Here is a 20528-nt window from a genome sequence, read left to right on the forward strand (position 1 = left end):
TGTCACCAAATATCTACTATCTCTTTCTTCTTTACCGACAGAACACCAATGTTATTAACAACATACCCAGCCTTAAAAACACTACATTTTCCAGACTTCTTTCAGCTAGGGGGTCCATGTGACACAGGTTTTATGAATAAAATGTAAGTGCATGCCACCAAGTGGGACTTTTAGAAAGTTCGTTAAAGAAGCTTGCCTGACTCTTGCTTTGTTGCTGTCTTTCACCAACAAATTTTCCACCACAAATGACTCAATTCCTTTCCCTTCTTCTTCTTCTTCTTTTTTTTTTTTTTTCCAAGTCAGGTCAGACAGGTAATGTGCCAATGTCGTAACAAGGTTCAGAGGGTGGCACATCTCACACATGCATATGAACACCCAATTATCACACTCATGAGCTACAACAGGACCGCCTTCCCTTCTTCTTTAGTGGGATATGGACATACATGATGCCTTCTAGAAGGGGTTCCTCCATCTTGAGACCACAGGTGACAAGCAAGTGCCAAGGATGCTTGAGAGGACAGAGGCGCCTGGGTCTCTTGCAGCATCATGGCTGTCATGCCAGCTCCAGACTTCCCATCTCTAGACCTCTGATTATATGGGAAAGGGAAAACCCCTCATTTAATTATTTAAGCTATTGTTTGGGGGTCCATGTTATTTTTAGCCAAGGAAATTCTTAACTAAGATACCTACCATGTTAAAAACCAGTGCTAGATGTGAAGATGGAAAATATATGTTTCCTACCCTCAAAGAGCTTTGGTGTGGCTTTGAAGACAGGAAAGAGACACAGCTCCTGGGTGAACATGGGACCCAAGAAGATTTAAGGTTTATGGCAGCCAGAACACCTCCCAGGTGTCCTGAGGAGCTGTTTTGAAAATATTCAGATCAGGGAAGACAGCATGGAGTTGAGGTATGAGGCTGAATTTAGGGATCTGAGATAAGACAGTTTAACTTCAGGCATTTACACTCGTAAAAAACAGTGGCCCTTGAAAAGAAGATGCTGGGAAGTGTTCAGGTCTATAGTAGGGATGGGGAGTGGTATAAAAGGGAAAAGAGAAGGAACAAACCTTACAAAAGTTGCTATAAAGAGACTTTGGAGGTTCAGTGAGGAACATGGAGTGAGACAAGCATGTGGTTTTGGTCAGGGAGGACAGTGGTTTGAAAACATTTTCAAGCCATGGAGCCCTTATCTCAGGAAAGCATCATAAGAAAAACAGCTAAAAATTGAGCTATTCTGGTTCAATAAGTTGTAGAGAACCCAGAGGCTCAGCTAACAACCTTCCCTTTCCTACGGCACTGCAGGGTCTCCACGGAGCAGCAGGGAGCTATAGGAACCAATTTATGGGGTAGAATAGGAAGGGAAAGGTGGAAAGTGAAGAAGCTTGGATACTATAAAATAATTCTGGAATGAGGAAACAAGAGAAAACTTGAAAAAAAATTTGTCTGGAGATTTAGGAGATCTGAGCTCTAGGTGAGCTATTAACTCTCAAACAGACACAGTAAGAAGCTGTTGGACCCCTCAGAAGATCCATTTCCAAGATGCTTTCCAGACCTAAAAGTGTTTGGTACTAATTTTAGGGAAATTATGTTTACAAAAGAAGTGGTTGTGATTCCCAGAATCTATGGGTTTTATAGGAGAGTCACATTGAAATGGTCCTAAGATTTTTAACGTTTGATTGCTTTCTGCTCTTGAAAGTGAAAGTTTCTCTAACTCAGTGCCTTCTCTGTTTTCCATTTAAAGGATAAGATTTACAATATTAACTTCAATTTTTTGCATGTATCTAGTAGTAACAAAGAAAAATGAAAGGTAAAATCCAGCCTGGAATATGTTGTTCTACAACATTGCTTCTAAGAATTTTAAGACAAATGAATAGAATTTGGTATCTGTTTGACCCAGCAATTCCATTACTAGGTATATACCCAAAGGAATATAAATAATTCTGCTATAAACATACACAAACACGTATGTTCATTGCAGTACTAGTCACGATAGCAAAGACATGGAATCAACCCTATGCCCATCAATGATAGACTGGATAAAGAAAATGTGGTACATATATGCCATGGAATACTATGCAGCCATAAAAAGGAATGAGATTATATCCTTTGTAGGAACATGGATGGAGTTGGAAGTCGTTTTCCTCAGTAAACTAATGCAGGAACAGAAAACTAAACACCACGTGTTCTCACTTATAAGTGGGAGCTGAACGATGAGAACACATGGACACGTTGTGGGGGGACCAACATACACCAGGGCCTGTGAGGGATGGGGAGAGAGAGCATCAGGAAGAACAGCTAATGGATGCTGGGCTTAATACCTAGGTGATGGGATGATCTGTGCAGCAAACCACCATGGCACATGTTAATCTATGTGCAAACCTGCACATCCTGCACATGTATCTCCGAACTTAAAATAAAAGTTGAAGAAAGTAAAAAGAATTTGGTATCTGATTTAAAAAGCACTAGGAATTTGTAACTACCTTGGTTATTTATAAGATAAAAGTTACATGTTGATTCATAGTATAAATATGGGGCTATTAATTTGTAAAGTGGTCTGTAATCAATTTTTGTCCATTATTCCTAATGTCATTCTGTAAAAGGTCTTCATTTCCCTGCTCATTTTTCAGATAGGAAACCAGAAAGACACAAAAGTAAAATTCAGTTAACACAGCTAGATGATCGTAGTAACTTGCCTGGCTGTATTAGCATAGGAACGGAAGTCTCCTGCATTCTAATCTTTCTAAAATTAGCCAACTGTGATGGAAAGAATCATTCATTCCATAAATCTGCCCTGAACAGAATTATGAGCAAGCAGAGACAAGCTAGCGCTAGCTTCTTTTATCTTTGCTTCCATGACTGGCATTGAATTTGAAAGGAAGAGCTACAGCAAAGGCAGGGGCTCTGAGCAAGACAGTGCATTCACCCTGCAGACAGGGGCCCTTCCCTGTGTTTCCCCAGCCATTCACAAAATTCAGGCAGTTCTTCTACATTCAATAAAACCAATTTAAGAGGTGTTTTGTTTTGTTTTGTTTTTTTCCCCAGAGACTATTCATTCAAGGTACTTTCCACATCTGATTAGCCATTCCCTAGTCACATCTGAAGAGGCCTCTGGACTGAGCAAGTGCCTAAGTCCAGCTCTGCCTGGTGTTATCCAGAAAGACCAGTTACTATGCTTTGGAGTCCGTGTCACTGAAGAGGTTTTTGAAAGAGCCAAAGGAGTGTCACAGGCCTGGGCATCAGTTCCTACCCTGCAAAGGAAAATTCTCACTTGATCTGGGATTGTCTCCCTCGGCTCTCTAATGTCCTGAAGCACTCCTTAGATGAAGCAGAACCCAGGTGACTCCTGTGTCAATGCACTTCCAAGACACTAGGAGATGGCTGATGTCACCAGCCATCTCCTGCTCACCTGCTGTATAAATGAACCTAACATAGAACAAATTGCTTCTTAACAGGTTTTATTTTTTGTAAGTAAATGACGAGAGAAAAAGAGAACAAGTTTGTGCAGAGCCCGTGAGGGGAAAAAGATCACTACACACTTATTTTAAAGAAGAATTTGTGTGAAGTTAATGTTTCCTGAATGCAAGGCTACCTGGGAAAGAAAAGGATCTGCAAATCTATAGGCTGTTGGGGGCTCTTGGATGTTTTCACAGAATAAAACAAAAACAATCACAAAACCCCGCAAAAGTTACTATATCTTGAGCCATAATAAGGTTGAAGATATAAGAACATTTGTAAAGACTTGGAACAACTTTTACCTATGTTGTATGTTTACTTTCTCATGATGCATCCTTTCATCACATCATTTTCAATGACAGTGTGTATGCAGCAGAGGGTAGAAGATACGCTCTTCTGATTTTTTTAAAGTTAGGTCTTTGGAAGGAAGATAAATCTATAAATATAAAACATAGCACCTTTAATGAAAGCAGCAGTAACAATAATCAGTCCAGTTCCAAGGTTAGAAAGTCATTTAATGAGGAGACCCAGATCAACAGGTGTCCAGTTGGATCCAGCAGGGTGTTACTAGGGTTTACTCAAGAAAGGAAAAGTTTCATGGCCAAATGCATTTGAGAAAATATTGGACTAAATGTTCTGTGTTTTCTATTTTTGTTTTTGTTTTATTTCAAGGCAATTGAAAGCCTTATCAATGTTTCAACATGTTTAGTAAATCTCAAGGCAGAGATAAAATATAAAGCATTTCCCAAATTTATTTGATCACAAAAACCTGTTATTCCTGGAGAATCTTATGAGATTAGATTCTTTAGCTTATATTTCGGGAAATGCTGAACTAGATTATAAGACAAATCTATAAATTTCCGTAAGGAAGAAAGAGAGTGAGGGAGAAAAGAAGTGAAGAAATAACAAAATGCAAAATCTTAGCTCACCTGAAGTTGCAAGCATCTTATGAAATCACCGTTCATACAATATTGCTAGATGTAAAGAGAGAGGGAAGTGTATGGCATTCTCACTAAACTAAAAAAAATACAAATAGTAAGTGTGACGAAAGCACTTAGCATTGTCACCCATAACTCTCTTGTCTACCTTAGCTCTCTTGTTTGTCATATTTACTTTTGAAACTAAAAACTAAATATAAATAAATATACTAAAAATTAAAATAAATGACGGCAATACAATGTTAGGGTTATGAATAATCAAACTCTGTCTTGGATTTGCCCCCTGAGAACTGACTGGACCCACCCATACTCCATATCTGCCTCTGCACACAGGCAGACTGCAAACACCCATTAGTATTCTCAGCAACCACTTGAGACCTCCTGGATCCTTTGGGTTAGCATTGATCACACCAGGCACCAGGCTAAGCACTTAGAGTACACTATCTCATTTAATCTTTACCACAACTCCATGAAGCTGGGGTATTGATTTTATTGTATGGTGCTATGGTCTCAATATGTCCTTCCGAAATTTATGTTAAACCCTAATTTCCATTATAGCGATATTAAGAGATGGGGCCTTTTGAGAGGTGATTAAGTCATGATGGCTCTGCCTTCATGAATGGGACTAGTGCCCTTATAAAACAGGGTGAAGGGCACATTCTTGCCCCTTCTACCATATGAGGACAATTCACCCCTTCCACCATGTGAGGATGCAGTGAGAATGAGGAACAAGCTTTCACCTCACTGAATCTTCTGGCGTCTTGAACTTGAACTTCCCAGCCTCTATAACCACGAGCAATAATTTTCTATTATCTGTAAATTACCCAGTCTAAGGGATTTTGTTATGGCAGCCTGAATGGACTCAGACGCATGGATAAGGAAGTGTGAATTCAGCAGACAGGCATTAACTTTCTCAAGGGAGTTATATTTGCCAGTCTGGAGCTCCTTCTCTGATATACTGTACTACGTTCTTTTCACTTCCTTATTCTCCTAACTCCTTTTATGTCCACCTCTGAACTTCTGGCCTCTGTGATGCCCTTGGTCTCTCAGACCTCAGGCTGGTCTTGGCCTTTCAACCTTGCCTTTCACTATTAGATGCCAGTGTGTCTGTCCTGAAACCCAGCTCTGGCTCTGGCAAACCAGCTGACATCAATCATGTGGCTGGAACCTTCTTCAGAACAATGGAGGCCAGGGCGAGTGACTCACTTCCATTCAGTCTCTATCTTTGGGGCAGATCCACCATGAGACATAACTTACCAGAAATCCAGTTACAAGGAGAAATGAGTATTGAAGACTAAGAAACGCATTTTGCAGCAGGCCCTTGCTGTACTGGGGCAGTGTCCCTACATAGAGCAGCTGGAACAGAGGTCACAAGCTCAGAAGCTTCTCTGAGGCAGGTAGGAAACTTAAGTAGATACTATGGTCTGCACTGGTGGGGACTGTGGAAATTGGACAGCAGGCGCCTCATCTAAAGAGCTGATTGTTGCTCAACTGTTGTTGCCATATTGGGAATTCGAGCCTAATGATATCTGGTATTCCTATTTTCAAAAGAAGTCAGGAAATGCAGATTTCTACGTAAATTTTTCAAACTTCTGAATTGTGTATGGGCCATACAAAATACAATTGCAGGCCAGTCAACACCCTCTGATCCAGAAAAACGATTTGCGAGACAAGCTGTTTGTGAGGCAGCATTACATAGTAGTTAAAAGCACACAATTTTTGAGCCAGACTGCCCATGTCCAAACCCTGGTCCCATCACTCACTAGCTTTCATTTCACTTCTCTTTGCTTCAGTTTCCTCATCTGTAAAATAAAAATAATATCGGTACCTACCTCATAGGGTTTCACGAGCATTAAATAAATTAAAACCCATAAAATGCTTTCAGTACTATCAGGCATTAAGTTACATGGTAAATAAGTGTTTAAAACAAAAGTTCAAAGATAATAAACAAGAAAACAGAAAACCTGACAGGCCAGCTTTGGAACCTTCTGGATGGTAGATCTATTAACATTTCTCCCTTTGGCTGGGATGAAAAGACATTTGGGAAAAAAAGATCCCATAAAAATAAATAAGAAGTGAAACACCTTCATTATGGCAATTTTGGTGTCAGAGCCTAAAAGACAGAGGGATCAAAATATTACAGTACTAAAATCTGATGGTTTCAGGTAGCAATGAGATTTAAGCTTATTAAAATGTATTTATTTCTGGTGTTAATAACCCTTCACAAGAACTGGGCAATTTTGAAAGAAGAAAAGAAAATGGTTCTCCCTGTGGACAAGAAGAAACAAATGACTATTTAATTTTCTAATTTGGAGTGAACTAAGTTGATCCCTAGGTTTTTGCTGGGGGGGGGGCCAGGACAGGGGAGTTCAGTGGAAAGCAATTGCTAGAGAGTGGGGCTTGTTCTTTGCCAACAGAAAAGGTGCAGAGTGTGGAATGAAAACTTAATAGCTTCCTCTCTTCTCAAGAGACAATTGACTTCCATCTGTTTAAACCTCCCCAGGGGACCCTGCTCCCCCCCATTTCCATTTACTCTCCTTTCCACCAACCTAGGGTGACATTAAGAAAACCAAATCCATTTGAAACACAAACTCTTACATATCGAAAGTCAGGGGAGAAGCCTGGTTGACCTGTAAGCCACTGCATGAGGCACAAAGATGCAAAAAGGAACTTTCAGGAACAACTGCCGCTCCGAGGACTCTATGCCAGATATAACATCTGCTTTGGCACAAAAGCAGGCTGGAGCCCCCTAAGAGGAGGAATATAAAGTATGTTTAAAATGTGAAACCTGGCCGGGCACGGTGGCTCACGCCTGTAATCCCAGCACTCTGGGAGGCTGAGACGGGTGGATCACGAGGTCAGGAGATCGAGACCATCCTGGCTAAAACGGTGAAACCCCGTCTCTACTAAAAATGCAAAAAATTAGCCGGGCGTGGCGGCAGGCGCCTGTAGTCCCAGCTACTTGGGAGGCTGAGGCAGGAGAATGGTGTGAACCCAGGAGGCGGAGCTTACAGTGAGCCGAGATGGCGCCACTGCACTCCAGCCTGGGCGACTGAGCGAGACTCCGTCTCAAAAAAAAATAATAAAAAATAAAAATATAAAAAATAAAATGTGAAACCTTTAGTTCTACCTGCTCTTTACTCAGAAAGGTGAGAGTATTCCCTTGTGCCAATGAAGTCTCTCTGAGTCGTTTGCACTATTGGCGGCAGGCACTGCCGGGGGTAGTGTGCACCAGCTGCTGCCCTGGAGGTGAGTGTTGGTCCCTGCATAAGAGCAGCCGCCTTTAAACAGATCAAATGAGTCTCATGATGACAGCTGTCTCACTCTACTTTCAATCTGGTTTTAATTTGGTTACTTGCAACCTAAGACACCAAACAGCATTTTAGGGATGAACTGCATTCCTGAAGCGTATGGATCAGAAAGCTCCTACATTCACTTTTACTGTCCCTGCACTTTTTCTCTCCCACTAGCTGCTGCCTTTCCACTTACCCTCATTTCCTGCATTCTTAATATTCTATTGTCAAATTTTCCTGTTCTTGACAGCAAGTCTTTCCTTTTTCTTGATGCTTTATTCCTTCTCACATAAGACCAGAAATTGATCAATAGCTCATTTAAGTTCCAAACTGTATTTTACTGCTGAATAAACATATAGTTTTCCTAGACTCCCATGAAAAAAAAAAAAAAATAGGACTTATGCTTAAATTCAGGGCTAGCATACTGATTATCCCAAAGTATAACAACCTATTTTGACATAACATCATATAGCTTTAAAAAAATTTTCATAAAGTAACAGAGTAAGATTGGGCATCTGAATCACATGTTTAGGAACTTGCAACATTCATTCATCTTACATGATAAACCTCAACGAGTACCTACAGGTAGCATGCACTATTAGGTACTGGGGATACTGAGCTGGGCTCATCTAAGCCTGGATCAACTACAGCAGCTCTGATCTTGCATGTTTCTTGTTTTGTTTGTTTTTGTTTGGTTTGGTTTGGTCCTTTTTAAGACAGGGTCTTGCTCTGTCACCCAGGCTGGAATGCAATGGTATAATCTTGACTCACTGTAACCTCTACCTTCCAAGCTCACACAATTCTCCCACTTCAGCTCCCAGAGTGGCTTGGACCACACGCGCATGCCACCATGCCTGGATAACTTTTATGTTTTTCATTGAGATGAGGTTTCTTTATGTTGTCCAGGCTGGCCTTGAATTCCTGACCTCAAGCCATCTGCCGATCTCAGCCTCTCAAAGTGCAAAGACTCCTTTACTGTCATTTTTTACATGTCCGAACCACCACGCCCAGCCTGATCTTACATGTTTCTACATGGGCTTATGTGTAAGATTCTATTTGAAGAAATGGTGCTGCTATTAAGAAAAAAAAAGAAAACTGCTAGTCTAAGTGAACTAAAATATCAGTACTTATTCACATAAATATGAAAACTTATGGTATACTTAATGAGTCAATAAAATATCTTCTGTGGTAGAAAATCCTCCTCCTTAGCAAGGTATAAAGGAGTCTCTAGAATTCAGGCTCATCCTACTTACCCAGCCCCATAGCTTGCTGTTCTCCACAAAGCCAGACCCAATCGCCAAATGCATCATAGCCATTCACAATGCCACATCACGACACATACAGGTTGCTTATGATGTCCTGACTCCTTCCACTCCTCGCAAATTTCTGCCTCTCCATTAGGAGCCATTCAGATGCCCACCTTCGATAGAGCCTTATCTACTTTGACTCTCTCCCCACTCCTCAGGGAAACTATTCCTTCCAGTGTGCGTACACTCACAGCACCTCACTAATACCTCTGGTATATTATATATGTGACTCTCTTCCCCCACCATGCTGTGAGCTCTTTTACCTCTAATCAATCCCAAGTGTCCACTGTGTAAATAAATGAAGATAATTCCAAAATTGCTTATGAACTAAGCATTGCTACCATAAGGCTGTATCATAGCAACATAGTGAATAAATAATAGAATGTTAAGATTTGCTTCAAATTTTAACTTTTTCTGAGTGTATAACACTGTCCATCTTCCTCCTCTAACTCTGTCTCCTTTCAGATTCACAGTTCTTTTGATTGAGATAGTTTCAATAAGACCTGTTTGGGAGCACAATTTCTCAGTTTCTCTTTGGCATGAATTTCCAACATGGTTCCCATCCCAAACGCAGTCTAACACTGACACAGCCAAGAAGATACAGACGCACATATCTACTCACTCAAAGGCATTCTGACTTCTCTCTCCCACAGAACTCTGATTTTTTACTGAGTTTAGTCTTCAAGTATAAAGCCCAAAGAAATAATATAATAGGGGCTTCAGATTTCTTTGCTAATCTGATTGATCCTGCTAGCACACCTCCAGACAGCACCTTCGATTTGCTCTGCTATCTCCAGAGGAAAAGAAGGCAGAGATTTGCTTGCAGAAGAGGACAGCAAGTCAAAGTGTGGTGACTGTTGAAGCAGGGGGAGATGTCAAGTCAATGGAAGTAAAAGAGGGAGAACAAGATAGAGTTCTTTCTTCTGTCAGCATCAATAATTAATTCAGCTTCGGAGAGTTTTGGGGGAAATTACAAGTTAATTAAATTAAAACAATTAATAAGGTGGCCAACCTGTTTTGGTTAGCCCAAGACTTTCTTGGATTTAGCACTGAGTATTCCATATCCCAGAAAACCCGCTAGCCCCAGGCAAACCAGTTCGCCATAGCAATGCGATATAAAATATTTCCTGACAAATTAGCAAAGATACAAATATATACTTATAATACCTAGTGTTAGCAAGGATGCGGAGTGATGAGCACTGACACTGTCAATGGGATAGACATTGATTCAGTGTTTTTGGAGAGCAATTTGGTTAAAACAACAAAACCCTTACTAACATATATACAAACTTTATGTTAAAAACGGCAAATTAAATACACCCATTGGTATCGTTTCCCAGTCAAAACTCTAATAAAACGACAGTAAAAGAATGTAGAAATGTAAATATACACATAAAAGAGGATGAAGAAGAGACAACATCAGAAGAGAGATATCAACAATTTTCAGAAAATGGAAAGCAGTTTCACACGTGGTTGGATTTACAGAGTGGAATAAAACTGAAATTAACCATCTGCAGTGATTGAAGTCAATGATTTGCCCTTCGAAAGACAGAAAAAGCTCAGGAATGACAGGCACCAGATACCTCTGAAAATAAAGGTGAGAGGTGGAACCGAAAATAAGAAGGGTGATAAAAAGGTAGTTAGAAAGCATTTTTGTTCCAACGCACTCTTCTCTACCCCACAGTTAGGCAACTTCCTCCCCTATCCCAAACTGATACTGGAGGTTTACTTACAAGAGACTGAACCAGAGAGGTTCTGAACGAAAGGCACAGCAGGGAGAGGGAGTAAGACCAGAGACTGGAAATGGGATTCACAGTTCCCATCCTGTACTCAGCATCTAGAATGTCAGCAGTCTGGCAAAATATTGGGGGATTTCTCTTGGAAGAAATAGAATAGCCCTAGGGAAAAGTCTACAGTACAGATATTTATGGGTTCCTCAACAAAATGAACAAGTGTCTGGATGATACCCCCAATGAGAATCCCAAGGAGCTCCATTTCCGCACACAGAGCTTCCCATGAACTTGTTAGTGTTGTGCACTTAATTATGAATGGAAAACAGAATGACCAGATATTTGAGAACAATCTCCAATGAAAGACATGCAACAAAACAAGAGGAGAAATGAACTTGGAAGAAACAAAAAAACGTCAGAGGCAGAAAATATTTAACAATTGTGATGGTTAATCTTGATTGGATTGAAGGATGCAAAGTATCATTTCTGGGTGTGTCTGTGAGGCTGTTGCCAAAGGAGATTAACATTTGAGTCAGTGGACTGGGAGAGGCAGACCCACCCTCAATCTGGGTGGGCACCATCTAATCCACTGCCAGCATGGCTAGAATAAAGCAGGCAGAAGTTGGAAGGACTAGGCTTGCTGAGTCTTCCGGCCTCCATCTTTCTCTCGTGCTGGATGCTTCCTGCCTTTGAACATCAGACTTCTAGTTGTTCGACTTTTGGACTCTCGGACTTAACACCAGTGATTTGCCAGGGGCTCTTGGGCCTTTAGCCACAGACTGAAGATTGCGCTGTCAGCTTTCTTACTTTTCAGGTTTTGGGACTCAGATTGGCTTCCTTGCTCCTCAGCTTGCAGACGGCCTACTGTGGGACTTCACTTTGTGATCATGTGAGTCAATTCTCCCAATAAACTCCCCTTCATACATACATATATCCTTTTAGATCTGTCCCTCTAGAGAACCCTGACTAATATGATGATAATTAATAGCCTCAGAAAGGTATAAGATACTATATCCATGACCAAGAATGGGAGGCTAGATAAAGACCCCTTAGCAAATTAACAAAGAGATTCTAGAAGCTAAATGTATGATAGCAGAGATTTTTTAAGTTTAATAAACAATTTTGGAGACACAATTTAAGAAATCTTCCTGCACATAGTATAAAAAGAAAGAAAAGAAGTGTGAGGAAGAAGAACAGAGAGAAAGGATAGGAAGAGTAGTGCATTAAACCAAGATGTCCTTGTTCTATTATGAACAATAGAAATTCTGGAAAGTGGCCGGGCGCGGTGGCTCAAGCCTGTAATCCCAGCACTTCGGGAGGCCGAGACGGGCGGATCATGAGGTCAGGAGATCAAGACCATCCTGGCTAACATGGTGAAACCCCGTCTCTACTAAAAAAAATACAAAAAACTAGCCGGGCGAGGTGGTGGGTGCCTGTAGTCCCAGCTACTTGGGAGGCTGAGGCAGGAGAATGGTGTAAACCCGGGAGGCGGAGCTTGCAGTGAGCTGAGATCTGGTCACGGCACTCCAGCCTGGGCGACAGAGCGAGACTCCGTCTCAAAAAAAAAAAGAAATTCTGGAAGAGAAACTATCAGCATGTTCCCAAAACGGTAATACAAGAACATTTCCCAAAACAAAGGGCATGAGCTTCCAGACTAAATGTGCCCATGTGCCCAAAGGCCTGGCGCAATAAATTTTTAAAAGACCCCAATAGGGCATATCACTGTGAAATTTTTAGAATGTCAGAGATAAAGTGTAGACTCAAAAGTTTCTAGAGATACATGACAGGTTATTATTTTTTAAAGGCTTAGAAATCAGAATTGCATTTTTGAAACTTTTCAAAAGCAGCATTGTACTTAAGAAGACCATGGATCATTGTCTTCAAAATGTTAAGAGGAAATGATTTCCAGTGAAGAATTATATTCCAAGCTAATATTGAAATCAAGAACTGGACCATGATAAATATCTTTTCATATATCTTTTCATACATGCAAGTATTAAAACTTACCTCCAATGCACGCTTTCTTAAGCAGCTGCCTCAGGAAACTACTGGAGGTTAAGTTCTATAAAAACAAGGATTAAAACTTGGAAAGATGAGGACCTGAAGACCATGGAGGACATTCAACACAAGAAACAGGGGAATCCTCCCAAGGTGATGACGAAGTGCATTCTCAGAAAAAAAGTATGTCGTAGGTTTAGAGAATAATCACTCCTGATTGACACAGGAGAGCAGAGAGTTCCATAAAGACACCTCCAAGAAACACACAAACAAGAAACCACTAAAGCACCAGAAATGTTGACCCTTACTGAGAAAATTGTTCTGCTCGCTTAGAGCTATAGCCATTGGCAATTAAGTTCAGGAGAATAAAAACGTTGTACAAGAAAGGAAATGCAATCACCACATGTGTCCATGTGGCTCATATGTTAGCTATAATGAGTCAACCATAATGACATAAACGGTGAATACTGTTTTAACCCATAATTGTGATAGTATTATATTGGGAAGATGGGAGTAAGAGAAGGTGTGCACTGGAGAACTGAGGGAGAGCTGGGGAATGAGGGAATGAGAGGAGCTAAATCATCATCTTCCATTATAAGGAGATTGTGTCAAAATTGAAAAATCAAGAAACAGCAGTATATGCAGATTGTTTAGAAATATGGAAGCAGTTGTGAGCTATAATTGCTTGTACTGACCTCTGAAAGCTGAATGTTAAGTTTTTAGAAATTTTATAAGCTGGTTGTTAAACACAGTCATTATTTAGAATTAAATTATATAAGCTTATGGTTAGATAAATTATATTTAAAAGCCAAGGTAATACATTTGAAAACTCATCACTCCTCTAGAATTGGAAAAGCAAGGAAAGGATTCTCCCCTAGAGTCTCCAGAGAGAACCAGCCCTGTCTACACACTGATTTCAGCTCAGCATGTCTGTTTAGGCTTCTGACCCCCAGAATTGTAAGATAGTAAATCTGTGTTACTTTAAGTCATTAAATTTGTAGTAATTTGTCATACTAGCAAAAGAAAACTAATACGGGCAACTTTGTTCCTCTTGATTTGGGTTGTCAGTGGGGCTGAAGGGGAGGAAACTGAGAGACTCCTGACCCAGGGGAAGTTGACTGTGGAGCTCACTAAATTCCTGCCACCCTCCGAGTCAGTGGGGTTTCTCAGCTTACAGTGGGAGAGACCGCTGTGGCTCTAGCCATCAGACCACACTACACACAGAACTGCTAAAAACATGGGTGGAACGCACAGGTAGGAGGAGCTGTGGGAACAAAGACCTCATGAAAAACCTGGAAGACATAGTCTGAGCAAACCAAAGTAAATATTTTAAGCTCATATGCGCGATATTAAAAAAAAAAAAGCAAAAACAAAACAGCTCATCAAAGTATACAAGTGCCCTACCTCAAGAAAAGTAAATATGAAAATTGCAGTCTAAAAGAACAAATACATCCAATGGTAACGAATCATTAGACAACTCTGTGTTGAGCACCTGCTATAATGTTTCTATTGTGTTTTCTCATATGTTGTTGCATTTCTCGTACATACGATCCCATCTGAGAATTTGTAAGATAGGAAGGCAGATGAGAAAATTAATGTTCACCAAAAGTAGGTGCCTTGTCGACACAAGTTAGCTGTTAAGGCTGCATGTTTTCCCAGGTCTCAACTTCATGTCCAGGTACTATTTACCTTTTCACTGCACAGTGCTGCAGTAAATAGAAGCTACATTTCCTTGCCCTCAGGGAGTTTGTAATCATTTATATCACAATTATTTAACTGTCATTTAAAATAATAATAATAATTCCATAAATCTGCAAAAGGATTCATCACCAGGCTGCCCTTAAGTAGCAAACAAAACTGTTGCATTCCATGATACCACCAAGTATTCATGCACAGGTTTTAAACTATCACGTCTGACAAAGAATTAGAAGTTACTGTGCCTTAAAATCAATCCAAAACAAACGATTGACTTTCACAGATATTACAATATAAGTTAATGAAGAAATGAATAAAATTATAAAAATTTGTTTTAGTTGCAGTTTTTCAGGAACACTGTTTTTATGTAAAGTAAATCTACATAATAATTAATAAACTACTTACAGCAATTGTGATATTTTCTAGGACTTACAGGATTTCCCTTAATCAAGTTTGAGGCTACAGGCACAATGATTTTTTTAGGAGCTGGTTCCAAATGAACGGTATTTTAATTACGATCCATGAAGCCTCCTTAGTATTAATCTTTCAAAGTCTTGTACAAAAGTTAGAAAATGTTTAGCATGTGCTTTACTTTGCTATGCTTTTTTCTAAAAGCAAATTATTCAAATTATAAGCAAATAGTAACTAGTGATTAATATCTAATAGCCTAATAAAGGAGGTACTCAATTTTAACTAAAATTTTCAAAAATGACAAATATCCAAGTACAGCTGTGTACATTTCTCATTGACTTTGATTGCTGCCATTTATCATTTAATCTCATGCTAGTTTTCTCTAACAGGGATAACTAGAAAATCCCTCCCTCATTTGGGGAAGAGTCAAAGTTAGGTCACATGCCCTGTCCTCGGCTCCCTGGGATAAGTGCTATGTGACTAAAGAAAAATTTTTCCAGCTTTCTCTGACAGCTCACTCCCTTTTAAAAAGGCATTATTAATAACACACATTTGTTAGCACTTACTAAGCACTTACTGTCTCCCAAGTACTCTGCTACAAACTTTTACATATTATTTCATTTAATCTTCACAACAACCCAAATGAATCAGGAGTTTCTGTCATCTTCAGACGTGAAGGCCCAGGAAGAAAACTCAAGTGTGTAAGTCCTCACAGCTACTGAACGATGGTTCTGAAATCAAATCCAAGCAAGCTGACCCCTGTTTCTCCACTGTGTGCTCACTTCCTCAGAACTCCCACCCAGCTCCCAAACCTCCTCCTCACTCCATCACCTTCTCATTCCCTTTCATCCGGGAATCATTCTCACGGCGCGAGGGGTGGTATGGAGGAAGATCGGAGCCTATCTCATCTGTGACTATTTTCTTATCAATCTTGGGCTTTTCTTTTGACCAACTAGATTTACCCACTCAATCCAGATATTGGTTCTGTAACTGTAGGGATGAGGTTTCTTTCCATTTGCCAACTTGGCCTCTGCCAAAGTCTTGCTTTCAATTTTTAAAAAAGACTGTATCACCTCTATTCCCTCCCCTTTCTTTTTGAAATGTTTTAAACCATGTTTCTCACTTTTTTTTTTTTAACCCAGGCTTCCTCTATCATCATCTGCCTTCTCCCACCAGCCAGGGGGATTTAGGCTGGCTTTCCATTCTGTGGTTGGAATAATAATGTGGTTAAAATAATAGGGGATTGGAAATTCAGAGATGCTTCCATGGGAGGGCAGGTCTCCATTCCTGTGTTGAATGAAATTCACTTCCTTATCATTCCACATATTAATATCAGATCAGGTAACCATTAAATGCTTTGAAAAACACAAAAGCACTTTGAGAGGCTAGAATCTATGGGTGAGAGTGGGGAGGACTATCTCAGACAGAGGGGTAGAGGAACGGCTCTCTGAGGCAGTGACATTTGACAAAGATCTGGATGAAATGCAGGAGTGAGTCGTCTGACCATTGGGGGAAGACTTACTTGGCAAGAAATGGCAAACCAGGGTTGTGGTTTAAGCACTTAGGGAGGGGAGCTTTCAAAAAATGCCGATGCCAGCTTTGCATCCCTGAGCAATGAACTGAGAATTCCATGGGGATGGGCCCCGGGCATTAATGTTTTTTTAAATCTCCCCACGTGATTCTAACATGCAACAGAAGAGAGAACTAAACTACATTAACCAACAATCAGAACAGCACTTTGTAATCAGATAGTATCATATACTTTCCAAAGCATTTACATGCCCTGTATGTAAATTCAATTAAGCTCAATCAATCTATAAGACACTTAAAGCAAATCTACTTACTGCCATACGGTGGCTTAGAGAACATAAAACGTTCCACTTCAAGTCACCTGTGGAGTGATGAGTTCCAGTTTCCTTCCAAGAGGCTAAGTGTGTGCAAATGTGTCTACTCGACACACAAGGATATCAACAACCAACAACAAAGCATGACCATGACCTGCAAAAGCCACAGTGCATGTGAGGGTGATGGAATGCCAGTGCTGATGAGGGCTAGTGGGATTAATTATGGATGCCTCCATGGAAAAGTAGAATCTTAAATGCTGACAGAATAAAGGAGAAAGATCTGGAGAGAGAGGGGTGAGACAGGCGTTTTAAGGTAACAACAAACAACATCTTCATAAAGACTTGACAAGAAAAGCCATATTTTATATGATCTGATAGAATTGTTCCAATTTTCTTTCTTTCTTTCTTTTTTCTTTTTTTCTTTTTTTTTTTTTTTGAGACAGAGTTTCCCTCTTCTTGCCCAGGCTGGAGTGCAATGGCACGATCTTGGCTCACTGCGACCTCTGCCTTCCAGGTTAAAGTGTTTCTCCCGTCTCAGTCTCCCGAGTAACTGGAATTACAGGTGCCCACGACTACATCCGACTAGTTTTTGGTATTTTTAGTAGAGATGGGGTTTCACAATGTTGACTAGGCTGGTCTCGAACCTCTGACCTCAGGTGATCTGCCCACCTCAGCCTCCCAAAGTGCTGGGATTACAGATGTGAGCCCAGCCGGATTGTTCCAATTTTCTAGAAGGACAAAGAGTACTTGTAATCTTTATCTATCTTAAATGAAGGACTCAATATAGATTTGTTAATGAGTTTATAACAGACTGGTTAGAATGATATTTTTATTATAATAAGTGCTTTCATCAGCAGATGGGACAGTTCAAGGACTCAACAAGAAGTAAGGGGGTTCTAGTTTCTCCCTGATCATGGACAGATACGCACACAAGAGCATCTAAGATTATGTGTATAAATATTCTACATCCAGAATAAGAGAGATTTTAAATGATGAAAACTCACATGTTTCTAATTTCATTGTAGCCAAAGACATATTTATCATTATTCAATTTTATACCAAAGAACCAATCAAATAAAATGATTTGAATTCCCTTTCCTGTTGTGTTTGTTGGAGATTGAGGCAGAGAAGTCAAATGTTTTCCCTGAGTTTGTGTTTAGGAGGACTCCCGGAGGGCTATTCCTAGCCTCTCTTCTCCCTGCCTCACTGTCCTAGGGGAGAAGCAGTGTTTTCTCTAATCAGTCCTTTGGGGATAGAAACTAGGAATGTGGAGCCTCAGCCCTTCCTCACTCAGTGTATCTCTTTGAGGTGTTAACTGCCTGCAGGAAGCATGAACTCTTACACGGTCCCAGCCTGTGCTTTAGGGAGGCAGGGTTTATATTGTGGGGAAAACGGCTGGGGTTTCCTTTCTCCTCTCTCTCTCTCTTTCTGGGTGGCTGCAGTGGTAGTGTTTGTGCATGTGACATTTCTTCCATTAAGTGTGAATTCACAGGTCAAGCTCTCCAGTATGGTAGGTTTACTGGATCCTGGTGTAACCGAAATTAAGATTTTCTCTACCTAACCTCCTTTACTCAGTGTATTGTATTTGTGCTATGGTATTTGACAATAATAAATACTTAGTTTGGGGAATAGCCTTGTGCCTAAGATAATTTTTTTAGGAGCCACAGACTGTCTTATTTTTAATTTCAAGTGGATGGGGCTATTTCTATAATAATCTTAGGTCAATTATCAACTCTTCAGATGTATTAAAAAGTGATCCACTTGGGTGATCTTGTGTCTAACTCTACTTCTGAGTGCTTCAGTACTTGAGAGAACTACATCCATTCCTGGAAGATAGCCAGGCTAGGGCTGTTGAAGGAGCCTCAGCTGTACCCAGGCACCAGAGTGTCTATCAGTCTAGCTGAGTCTACTCATATCAAAGTCTCCATTAATTTCCATGTTGCTAAAGCCAAAGGTCAATTCTTAGCCTTCACTTTTCACCTCCCAGCATCATTTGACACAGCTATTCAGTGTCTTCTCCACGAAATGATTTCTTCTTCCTACCTTCCCAAATGCTTGTTCTCATTGTCCTTTGCTGGTTCCCCCTCATCCTCCTGATCTCTACGTTGGAGTCACCCAGGGCTTAGGTCTAGAAACTCTTCTTTTTTCTGTCCACACATATTTTCCAGGTGATCTCATCCAGTCCTATGGCTTTAGATAAAATCTACATGCTGACAATCACCAGTTTGGCTCCTCTCCCCTGAACTCCAGATCCACACCTTCAAATACCTACTCATCTACTTTGCATGTCTAATTGATGTTTAGGACTTAACATGTCCCCAGATTGCCCCTTGATCTTTCCTTCAAATTCTGTTTCCTTCCCTGTCATTCCCATTCTCATAATGGCAATTCCATTCTGGTTGTTTAAACCAAAACCATGGTGTCATTCATGACTTCTCTTTTCCTAACACCCCAGCCAGATACATGAGAAAATCCTGTTATATGAACTATCAAAACAGATCCAGAATCTGACCTCTTCTCATTGCCACCATTTCCACCACCAAATTTTAACACTAACAGCCATTCCCAGGGGTATTACAATGGCCTCCTAACTGGTGTCCCTAGTTCTGTCCTTACTCTCTTCAGCTTCTTCAGAATGCAGCAGCCAGAGAGATCTGACTTAAACTTAAACAAGTCAGAGCATGTCACTTCTCTGCTCAACATCTTCCAAGCACTCCCATCCTACTCAGAGTAAATGCCAGAGTTCTTATCTTTAAAGAACCCTCCATGCTCTGGCTCCGTTTTCTGCTCTGACCACCACCCTCTACTATCCCCCATCTCTGTTCTCTCTGCTCCAGCCACTTCAGCCTTCTCCTGTTCCTCAAGTACACCAGGCCACATCCAACACAGGCCTTTGTACTTGGCACTCCCTCATCCTTGCATGGTCTCCCACCAAGTATCTGCCAGGTTACCTCCCTCGTTTCCTGCAGGCTTTTTCTCAAAAGTCACCTTCTCAATGGAACAATCATTGGCCATTCTATCTAAAATTTCAAACTGCCCCTACCTTCAATTTTCCTATGTTTTTTTCTCCTTAGCAATCATCACTACCTAAAATACTACATGTTTTACATGCTTATGTTGTTCCCTATCTAAATAACAACTCCGTAAGGACATGGTTGCCTCTTATTCACCACTCTCCCCCCAGGACCTAGCACTGTGCCTGGAGCACAGTAGAAGCTCCCTAAAGAATTGTCAAACGATTTAATGACGATGAAGCAACTTCTTAGAAATTTCTGAAGTAATTTTGAACTTTACCTTTGTGATTGGAACTTTTTTTTTTTTTTATTATACTTTAAGTTCTAGGGTACATGTGCATAACATGCAGGTTTGTTACATATGTATACTTGTGCCATGTTGGTGTGCTACACCCATCAACTCGTCAGCACCCATCAATTCATCATTTATATCAGGTATACCTCCCCAATGCAATCCCTCCCCCCTCCCCCCTCCCCATGATAGGCCCCAGTGTGTGATGTTCCCCTTCCCGAGTCCAAGTGAACTCATTGTTCAGTTCCCACCTATGAGTGAGAACATGCGGTGTTTGGTTTTCTCTTCTTGTGATAGTTTGCTAAGAATGATGGTTTCCAGCTGCATCCATGTCCCTACAAAGGACGCAAACTCATCGTTTTTTATGGCTGCATAGTATTCCATGGTGTATATGTGCCACATTTTCTTAATCCAGTCTGTCACTGATGGACATTTGGGTTGATTCCAAGTCTTTGCTATTGTGAATAGTGCCGCAATAAACATACGTGTGCATGTGTCTTTGTAGTAGCATAATTTATAATCCTTTGGGTATATACCCAGTAGTGGGATGGCTGGG

The 20528-nt window shown here is 40.6% G+C and overlaps 1 protein-coding gene and 1 non-coding gene across 3 annotated transcripts in view; both read right to left on the minus strand.

Annotated features, from left to right (window-relative positions):
- NCALD (neurocalcin delta) overlaps window positions 1-20528 on the minus strand; it is a 446165-nt gene that overhangs the window by 168411 nt on the left and 257226 nt on the right. The gene's annotated exons all lie outside the window — the stretch shown is intronic.
- On the minus strand, window positions 303-407 carry LOC111551743. The gene has a single exon (XR_002734449.1). It is a non-coding gene; the product is annotated as a small nucleolar RNA U13 (small nucleolar RNA).

This window comes from Piliocolobus tephrosceles, chromosome 7, assembly GCF_002776525.5.
Source record: "Piliocolobus tephrosceles isolate RC106 chromosome 7, ASM277652v3, whole genome shotgun sequence".
NCBI lineage: Eukaryota > Metazoa > Chordata > Mammalia > Primates > Cercopithecidae > Piliocolobus > Piliocolobus tephrosceles.